Source organism: Callospermophilus lateralis, chromosome 6 (assembly GCF_048772815.1).
Source record: "Callospermophilus lateralis isolate mCalLat2 chromosome 6, mCalLat2.hap1, whole genome shotgun sequence".
Taxonomy (NCBI): Eukaryota; Metazoa; Chordata; class Mammalia; order Rodentia; family Sciuridae; genus Callospermophilus; species Callospermophilus lateralis.
Window position 1 is genome coordinate 151,411,115 of NC_135310.1, and position 10,612 is coordinate 151,421,726.

Below are 10,612 nucleotides of genomic sequence, written 5' to 3' on the forward strand. Positions count from 1 at the left end.
CTAGGCAAGCACTTTACCACTGAGCTACATCCCCTGTTTTTACTACTTTTGAGAAAGTGTCTTACTTAATTGCGCAGGCTAGCCTCAAACTTGTGATTCCTCTTTCTCAGCCTCCTGAGTCACTGGGATGATAGGCATGTACCACAATGCCTGGCTCAAAATAATGTTTTCACAATTCATTCATAAATCGAAGAGCTTTCTACTGTCATGTATAACTGATTAAGACTAATTTTAAAAATTTTTTTAAAAGATCTATTCATGCCAGGCGTGGTGGCCCATGCCTGTATTCCCAGCGGCTTGGGAGGCTGAGGCAGGAAGATTGCAAGTTTGAGGCCAGCCTCAGCAACTAAATGAGGACCTAAGCAATTTAGCAAGACCCTGTCTCAAAAATAAATAAGTAAAAAGGGCTAGAGATGTGGCTCAGTGGCTAAGCACTCATAGGTTCAATCTTTAGTATGAAAAAATAAAAAGATTTGTTTGAGTCGTTGGATTCCTTTTTGTTGCTGGGTAGCATTCCATTCTATGGACAGAACAAAAAAAATTTTAATATTTATTTTTTAGTTGTAGTTGGACACAATACCTTTATTCTATTTATTTATTTTTATGTGATGCTGAGGATCAAACCCAGGGTTTCACACAAGCTAGGCAAGCGCTCTACCACTGAGCCATAACCCCAGCCCCAAAACAAATTGTTTTTATCTGCTCACCCATTGATGGACATTTGTGCTCCTTCCAGTGCTTTGTTAATCAGAATGAAACTGCAGTGGACATTCTTGTAGTTTTGTTTCTTTTTTTAATTGGTGATTGTAGTTGTTGTTGTTGTTGTTATTATTATTATTATTATTATTATTTCTGTTATTTTTGGCAGTGCTGGGGATTGAACCCAGGGCCTCATGCATGTTAAGCAAGTGCTCTACCACTGAGCTACACCCCAACCTATTATTTTCCTAATAAATGCCCAAGAGAATTGCTGAAGTTTAAGGTATACATGAGTAAGTGTATGTGAATGAAAAATCCCAATAATTTCTCAAGCTGCTTGTATTACATTATGCCCCCCATCAACTACCTGTGATATATGAAAATTCCAGTTGTTTAACTGTCCAGCATTTGGTATTGTTGCCTTTGTAATTGTGGCCATTTTAGTGGGTTTGTGCCATCGCCTTACTGATTTTAATTTGCATTTCCCTATAAGTAACATAGCATTTGTCCAACGCCTCTTTCATATTTAGCCCTATCTTGGTGTGTTTTCTGCTGCTAAAGAAAATATCACCGACTAGGTACTTTATGAAGAACAAGATTAATTTCTTAGACTTCTGGAGGTTGGAAAGTCCAAGAGCACGCACCAGTGTCTGCTGGGTCTCTGGTGAGGGCCTTCCCGCCTTATCACATTGCGAGACAGAGTTGGAGTCTCTTTCTCTTGTACAAAGCCATGTGACCTCATCCAATCCTGATTATCCCAAAGACCCAGCTCCAAATCCATTAGCATCTGGATTTAAGGATTGCATTTCCAACATGGCAAGACATACAGCAGGTTCTTGATTTCATTGTCCAGGGCTTGTCCCCAGCCACCTCCACGTCTCCATTGGACCTAAAAGTGTGTATCAGAGGTTGACTCCCAAGAGAAAATCAGGAACTGTCATTAAAAGTAGAGTGGAGGGAAGATCTGATTGGCTCCAAATAACAAATGCCCACTATCTTCTCTTCCTCCCATAGCCTCCATTCTGCTCCATCTTGACCTGACAAGACCCCACCTATTCTTCAAGGCAAATTATAAACTCTGCATGGTCCAGAGTGTTTGTCCTGACCCTCTCCTGACTCTCCACCACCATCGCCATAGTAGTTTCTCTTATTCTCTGACGTGGCCACTCTCTTACTCTACAATTCATTTTCGGGATTTGTGAGTTTGAATTTCATCTACCCAATCCCATAATAACCTTTTAAAGAATAGGGTCAATTCTGCTGCAACTTGGCACAGTATCTTACACACACAGCAAAGCACACGTTCATTCATGCATTCGCTTAACAAATATTTATTGAACATCTTTTGAATTGCAGTCGCACATTGTGTGCTAGAGAATGGCACACGATGACGAACAAGACAAACACAAGCTTTCCTGCCTTGGCAAAGCTTATAATTTTATGGGGGAATAAGGGGGGGGGGCGGAACAGATAAGAAACAGCTAATGACAACCCAAGGTGGTTGTACTCTAATAGGGGAAGGATAGCAAAGTACATGAGCATACAGGGAGGTAGGTGAGGTCTGAAAGATGCTCAGACAGTGCAGGTGACTTCATGGGACTGTATTAAATGCAATAGTTTAAATGCAAATTACCAAATACATTAACAATGGTGAACATGGCCCAACAAGAAAAAAGGCAGAACTAAAGATGTCTCTGCCTATTTTCTTAATTAATATATTTTTATTCAAAGCATAGTAATTGTGCATACTTATGGGAAACAGTCTGTGAATGCAGTATGTAAAGAGAGGATCAAGGTAACTGGTGTGTCTGTGTCTCTTGATCATTTTAGAGATACACGTGATGGGTTGTCTCATCTGCCTCTGACACACCCACACAGTGCCTGGGATATTCTGCAAAAGCAGCGAAGGATGTTCAGGAAGGTAAGAAACCAGAGGCTCCCACCAGGAGTGCAGCACAGGAGCAGGAACCAAGGCGTGAGCGTTGGGCGTGAGCTGCCCAGATGTGGCAGGTGAGCATCTTGCTGGTGTGCAAAACACAGGGATTAGGGAAGGGGAGGGAGGAGGGGAGGAAAGGGCTGAAAAGAGGTTACAAATTGCAAAAAGAAATAACAGCATTTATTTCTAAATGACAACTCTTTATCTTCCTACCCCAGGCCTATTTGTTGACAAGCCATTCTGTCACAATTTATTGGCCAAGGGAAGAGAGGCCCCTTGTTCGGGCGGTGCAGTAGGCCTTGGTCTTGTCTCTGTTGGAATTCAAGAGGCTTCCCCATCAGCAATCAGCCTCCTAATGGGCAAGAGGCACCTCTGGGAATGGGAATGTGACAAGGCTTGTCAAAACTGTCAGGCAGTAGCAGGGAGTCTTTTTCAGCCTCCTGTTTGAGACAGAAACGACTCCACGGGCTCTGCCGGACCTTCAGCTAAAACGACCTGAGAGGCTGCTCAGACATGAGTGAGGCACAAACCCACCCTGTTTTAAAAATCTGGACAAATTAAACAGTATGGGCCAAGCCCACGGTGCATCCTGGGGCTGCGGGAACAGACTGTTGTGACTCGGGGGAGCAAATCTCCCTGACCCCTTTGCTCTCTTTCTCCAGACTTTGTATCTCCAGGCTGCAGTGGATTACAATCGCCTGAGAAATGGAGTGGTTGTCGGCCCCTTCGGCTGGTAAAAGTAATCCAAGGACAGACTTCTCCCCAGGAATTTAAATCAGCTGCAGTGTGAGACACAGTCACACCCTAAACAGAAAAGGTGTCCCATACTAGAAAAGCTCAGAGCAGCCCAGGGCTGGATGGGAGCCAGGACAGGTTGGCAGGAGCTCTTCAGGTCCCAGGACCACCGTGATGGAGACCTGACCTTGACCCTTTAACTTCAGGAAAGAGCTATGGTCCCCAGAAGCCAGACTGTGGCTTCCTATCACAGGCCTCCTATCTGACTCCCATTTGGGATAAACTCAAAGAGGTGTCAGGATATAGAGGAAGAGTCCAGTTCGGCCAGCAGGATGGGCCCCAGGGATCCAACCGATGCAAGATCAGGAAAGATCTCAAGCTAAAAGCAATGCTTTCTGTTCTCTGGACACAACTCCCAGCTCCTCCCTCCATACACACACACACACAGGAACCCCAACTCCAACTCATCTGTCTTGAAGATAAACATGCTTTCTTTAAACTTGAAAACCTGTCTTCCATTAATTCTGGTTTTGAGAGTGTAGCTTCCCCTGCTGACTGATTACAGAAAATTGCTTATTTAAAGAAACGTGGAATCCCTCTTGCAGACAATGGCGTCCACTCTGGACGAGGGACGTGGTTTTGGAGACCTCGGCACAGAGAGGCCAGAGCGACAAGCAGCTCCAGGCCACCCAGATGTAAAGGGGAAAGAGGACAGAGCCCTTGGCCGGCAGGCCCTCCCGCCCTTCATCACCAGTACACAGCCCGGCCCCGGAACCGCACCACAGAAGGCACAGCTGCATTTGGGCTTCTAATTACTTCACTGTCTAATTCATGCTAACACAGCAATTAGTGAGAAAGCTCAAACACTCATACACATTAGCCCGACGACATTTAATTATGACATTAGATGTATGGCACTTCATGAGATACGTAGCTTAGCAAGTAATAAGGAATCCACACGTATGGCCCGTCTAAACGACGATGTAATAAAAGTAAAGGCAAGCCATGAAGCCCTCCCTGTGTCATTAACAGGAAACGTTGTGACGGGCGCATTTTTATGTGAAATATGCCATTTCCAGAGGCGGACTAGAAATCTGGTCTCTCCAGCTCAAAAAAACATGGTTAGGTCTTGATTAAAAAGGGGGGGGGGGCAGAAAGAGAAAGACGGTACTTGATTCTTGCTGAATGTTTCCACTCTCATTTTTCAGTACCTTAGACACAGATATGGGGGAAATGCGACAATTTTTTGCGGGGATGGTCCGTGAGATGCGCCGTTCGCTATTGGTATACACGGGACCTGCTCGTGAGACATGATTAATAGCCCGGCAGCACTGCCAAAAAGCACATAAATCTGGCCATCCACGGTGTAATTGACACACTGCTGGTCTCGCAGACACCTACAGCACTTGCTTATCGCATTCTAATCCCCAGTGGGCACTCGAAACAGCTGATTATGCAACGAACACTTGCTGACACTACGATTTGGGGGTCTGTTCCCTACAGCACCCAATTAGCTGTGCCACATAAAGCCCTACTCCCCTTGATCAACCTTGACCAGGTGTTCAGTACCAGCTGAATGAATGTAAGTGACCACAGGCTTTAACAGAGAGGACCTCCGGGCGGTACCCCCACTCCCCCCACATTCTGCATCACGTCATCCGGGGCTTCAGACTTGCCAGGCCCCTGCGTCAGTTCCTCACATCCAGAGAGCACAGACCCTGCCACCAAATGCTGTGTCCATTCCACCTGTCTTGTCCCCCAGCATCTCGACGTCATTTCAGGTTCGCTGCCCATCTTTACCTTCCAAATGAGAATGCAACCACTTGTTCTGATCTATTTCATGAAGTTAAAAAATTCGGGCGCCCTTCTGTGATCCTCAGATTTTGCCTTCCTATGAAAGGGAAAATAATTCCACCCCGACTCAGCCGAGAAGCCACTGTGAGGGTTACAGATTACATAATGAACAAGCCGGAAAGCCCTTTGAAAGCATAAAATGCCACAGGAGTGATTATTAGCATTGTTACTAATCGCCTCGGTTCATCACATACAGTAAACATGAGACAATAAAGAGGGGACTCCTAAATGCAGTATCAGCAGCAAGACCATTTATTACGGCGCTATTTGCTCGGATTCCATTACAGTTATAAAATTCTACGCTCATCTAGTGCTTTTCAGCTGAGAGTGTCGGAGCGCTGCACACAAGCCAGGGCTCTAATTGCTCTGATCCTGGGAACACGCAGGGAGCAGCAGAGAAAGGCCACTTGGAGTTGTGTGACTCACCACCTCAGCAGATCCCCTCCAGATCTGGGGAGGCCTCCTGCTGAGGGTGACATCCAGAAACTTATAAAATCTGAAGAAGTTCCTAGGTGAGTCGTACATGTAAATGTTTTTTCTTTGCAAGGATGAGGATGGAACCCAGGTCCTCACACATACTAAGCATGCGCTCTACCACTGAGCTACATCCCCAACCACCATGTAATATTTTTTAAAGCACAAATCATCAATGTCAGGCATAGTACACATACAGAAGTTTAGATAGTTTTCTCCTATGTGGGGATTATGCAAGTAACCCACATACAATGATCCTGCCATTGGGGCCTGTGATTTGTGTATTCGCCATGGAAATAGTCTGAAAAGGGTCACGCATGGAGGCACACACCTGTGTTCCCAGCAACTCAGGAGGCTGAGGCAGAAGGATCAAAAGTTTGAGGCCAGCCATTTGCCACCAAATGCTGTGTCTACTCCACTGTCTCAGAAACTTAGCAGGAGCCTGTCTCAAAATAAAATTAAGAAGGATTGGAGGTGTTGCTCAGTGGTAGAGCGTTTGCTCTACCTCCCCACTATACGAGTCCCTGGTACATCCCCAGCACTGAAACAAACAACTCTGAAAGAAAATCTGTGTCTTACTGTTTGTGACACCGCCAACCAGGAAGTTTTCATAAAGGGATGATTCCTAAGGGGAGTGAGCATATACGCTGGGAAGTACAATGACAACGTGGCACATTGTCCCTACGTCACTGTCTTGTCATTTTGGTCACTCTCATTTTCATCTGGGAAATAAAGCTCCAACCTTAGCTCATTCTTATGCGATACTGACGACATTTCTGGCACTTCGTTGTTAGTTTTGATGTAAATTGATAGTTTCCGCTCTGACAGCAATCCCGTCCTACAACTAATAAGAACAGAACAAAGCACACTCGGGATTTTGTATTTTCCCAGTTTAAAAAGCATATTTCAGGGCGCTGGATCTGGTAGTACAGACCTGTAATCCCAGCAACTGGAGAGGCTGAGGCAGGAAGATTGCAAGTTCAAAGCCTCAGCAACTTAGCAAGGCCCTAAGCAACTTAGTGAGACTCTGTCTTTAAATAAAATGTTCAAAAAGCTGGGGATGTGGCTCGGTGGTTAAGCGTCCCTGGGTTCAATTCCTGGTAACCCCCCAAAAATTCCTGTGGTCTTCAAAGTAGAGTAACTGTCCCCCAAGAATGTCTGCCAGGCGATTCACTGGGACCAGAAAGGAAACAGCAAAACCTCTATTTCATTTACTTTATTCTATTTTATTTTGGAAAAATAATGAAATAAATTATATTATTATGTTATACCATTTGAGAAGAGAGGGCATCCATATACACGTTATTGAGAACATTTTTAACTGATACTGGGGAAGCAACATGGTTTGAAGGGTGCAAAAAAAATGAGAAATATTTTCATGGTGAAAGAGAGGCGTATTTAGACAAGGCTTTACTTCATCATTCATATTAGACGTGCTGTGGGCGGCACATGCCTGTAATTCCAGCGACATAGGAGGCTGAGGCAGGAGGATTGCTAGTTACCTGAGGCCAACCTCAGCAACTTAGTGAGACCCTGTCTCAAAATAAAAAGGGCTGAGGGTGCAGCCCAGTGGCAGAGGGTCTCTTGGGTTCAATCCTCAGTACTGCAAGAAAAAAAGAGGGTGGGGGAGGAGGAGGAGAAGGAGAAGGAGGAGAAGGAAGAGGAGGAGGAGGAGAAGAAGAGCAAGCTTTGGGGGAGAGGCAGTACATGTTCGTTGACAAGAATCTGCTAACATCCCTGAAGTCAGGGACTTGTCAGTCTGAGCTGTGATTTCCGTCCTCGTCCACAGGACAGTTAGAAATGACGTTGGCCTCCCCACATAGTTCTGACCACATTGAATCGTGAGCAGCGTGTGCTTTGAAGTATTCTCAGAAACACAGCATCTCAGCCAGAGTAAGACGGCTGTATGTAAAAGAATAAGATGACGAGTTCCTTTGGGTGAATCACCCTCAAAAAAGATCTTACTGCAGCGCAGGAGCCAGAAATTCCAGCTCCAGTCCCACTGCGTGCCTGGGGCAAGGCCTCACCCTAGGTGTGTCTCCCCCTCTGGACTTGGGGACTCCGCCTCCGCCTCCGACCTCCCTGCCTGCTTGTCAGCCTCAACCCAGCCTCCCACCAGGTCAGGGCGCAGCCAGGGACCGGATTCTGCAGGAGAAGCCAAGGTGCACCTCACCTGCCCTGTTCCCCTCTCCTGCCCAGTGCCTTTCCAAAGTTGGGGGCAGAAAGGCAAAGGCCCAAGAGGAGGCACCTGCAGCAAGGAGGTGAGCCCCTGGGAGACATCCAGAGAGGAAGCTGCCACTGTTCCCAAATGAAATCAGTACTAGGGCTGAGAAGCAATTGGTGGTGTTTCTAAGCAGGAAGTAAAAGAAAACCCAACATGGCCCTTGGCCATTATCCTAAATGTAATGCAAGCCATCTACGTAATTTAAAATTTTCTATATCATTCACAATACTCAGAAAGCAGAAGCAACCCAAATGTCCACTGATAAACAAAATGTGGTGTGTGGGTATGTGTGTGTGTGTGTGTGTGTGTGTGTACGCATGCATATGCGCACACACACATGTGCACACAATGGAATATTACTTAACCCTGAAAGAGAAGGAAGTTCTGACACTACAACATGAATGAACCTGGAGGATTTTATGTTTATGTTAAGTGATTGGTTAAAGTTCCTGGGAAGCCATAAACTTGTCTTGGACTGAGATCCTACACTGAGTCCCAGCAGAGCCAGCCAAATCAGAAAGGAGTTGCATATACTAGATGCCACAAAGTCAGAGTGAACTCTGAAACCCGCCAGCTTAAAAAGGTGGGGGGAGATTCACAGCAATCAAAAGGGACCCAGTTTACCTGAGCAAGCACAATTTAAATGTCCCCTCTGTTTTCATCGTACAAGGACGATAACTTTGAAGCACCCAATTTGCTTTGCGTTCTTCATTTCTGCTGTTCTTCAGCCTTTTTCTGCCTATAGAGCCACTTTCCTCTGCTCAACTCATCAGAACGTTTGTTCTGTTTTTATAGAACAAGCTGTTGCCTGATTCTAGAATCACAGATAAAGGCCTAGTAAGTGTTCAACTAAATTTGTTGCGATTCTGTCTTTTGACAGATTCTATGTGTGTGAGGTTCCTCAAATAGTCAAATTCACAGAAAGCAGAACCGCGGCTGCCAGGGACTGGGGGTGGGGGTGGGGAGTTAGTGCTTATGGGACAGAGTTTCAGTTTCAGAAGATGAAAACGTTCTGCACATGAATGGTGGTCGGAATCTATTTAATACTACTGAACTGTCATATAAAAATGCTTAAGATGTCAAATCTTAGGTTACATATATTTTAAGACAAAAGAAAAAATTTCTAGGAGTTATATTAACAATTAAAAGGAAACATGTTGAATGCATAAGTCCCTGAGTTCAATCCCTAGCACCAGGAAAAAAAAAAAAAAAGGTAGAAATAGATAATTCATTTTAATAACATATTTCCTTTAACCCAAGACATTCAGAATGATATCATTTCAACATGTAGTCAGCGTAGTTATTAATAAGCTATTCTACATTCTTCTCATCTTCTTCTGGATGTCTAAATTCCTAAATGTATTTTATACTTCTGCACATCTCAAAGCAGCTAACCACACCGCAGGTGCTCAATGGCCACACGTGGCTGATGACCACAGGCAGCACTGACGTACAGAAGAGGAGATCCAGGAAAGAAACGGGAAACCATCCTCTGGGAGGTGGCCTACACCTGGAATTCCAGAGGCTGAGAAGGCTGAGGCAGGAGGACCACAGGTTCAAAGCCAGCCTCAGCAACTTAGCAGCAAGGCACTAAGCAACTTAAAGAGACCCTATCTCAAAATAAAAAATAAAAAGGGCAGGGATGTGGCTCAGTGGAGTTGGTGGTAGAGCACTTGCCTGGCATGCACGAGGCCCTAGGTTCCATCACCAGCACCAAAAAAGAAAAAAAAAAAGAAAGGAGAAGGTCATTTCTCTACTGGTGGGACAGAAAGAAGAGCTGAAAACCTAGAACTGTAAGAAAAAGTGTCCATAAGTGAGGAGCAGAAGAAGAATAATAATGTCACATAGCTTAGGTTTACCACACGCCAAGCACTATTCTAAGTGAAAAACCTGTGTTCGTTCACTCTTCAGAGCTCAAGACCCTGGGAAACTGATGCAGGAGGGTTGTCTAGGGGATGTGACTCAGTAGGAAAGGTCCCCCACCCCAGGCTCAATCTCCAGTACCAAAAAAAAAAAAAGAATTTACATTCCGAAGCCAATGAGACCGCAGACATCAGATGTGTGGATGCATGGAATTGCGACTTGGGTGAGACAGCAGTGTGTTGAATACCTGAAAACGTTCAGAGAACTTTCAGAGACCGCTAGCCTCTTCTGAGATTAGAAGAATCCCTTAAAAGAGAAAACTAGAACTGGACAGTGAAGTCCATGAGGGGCTGGGAGGGCGCACGGTGATAGAGCTTGACCCACAGAGCAAGTCTGCCAACATTTCTTCCTATTTCCCTCCATGCTCTGCCCCGAAGTGCTATAAATCAAAGAAAATAAGGTCCTCCTGTCGCAATTTGGGATGATGTATACTTAAGGACGTTGTAACTCCTCGGCCAGAGAACTTAAGGCACCAGGTTTACGTATTTGGGGTGAATGAAATCAGATCAGATTTCATAAACGGCACAAGAATAAACAGCTTACCTTTTCCTTCCAAGAGAGATAACCAGGCAAACCCTAGTACAGAGCAGAGCGTCCAGATCTCCTGGGCGAAATGGCTCTTTTCATTATCACGTTACTGCCACACAAACCCCCAGCCTCCCATTGAGCCTGCAGAGCCGAGGTGAGCTGCTCCTTGTTCTGTCCTTATTGTCAACTACCCTTGTCATCTCTGAGCTCCTGCTGAGCCGCTACTCAGTTTGACAGAC

The 10,612-nt window shown here is 45.3% G+C and overlaps 1 non-coding gene across 1 annotated transcript; it reads right to left on the reverse strand.

Moving 5' to 3' along the window:
- Positions 1-862: 862 nt before the first annotated feature.
- Trnav-aac (transfer RNA valine (anticodon AAC)) lies at positions 863-933 on the reverse strand. The gene has a single exon. It is a non-coding gene; the product is annotated as a tRNA-Val (tRNA).
- Positions 934-10,612: the final 9,679 nt, after the last annotated feature.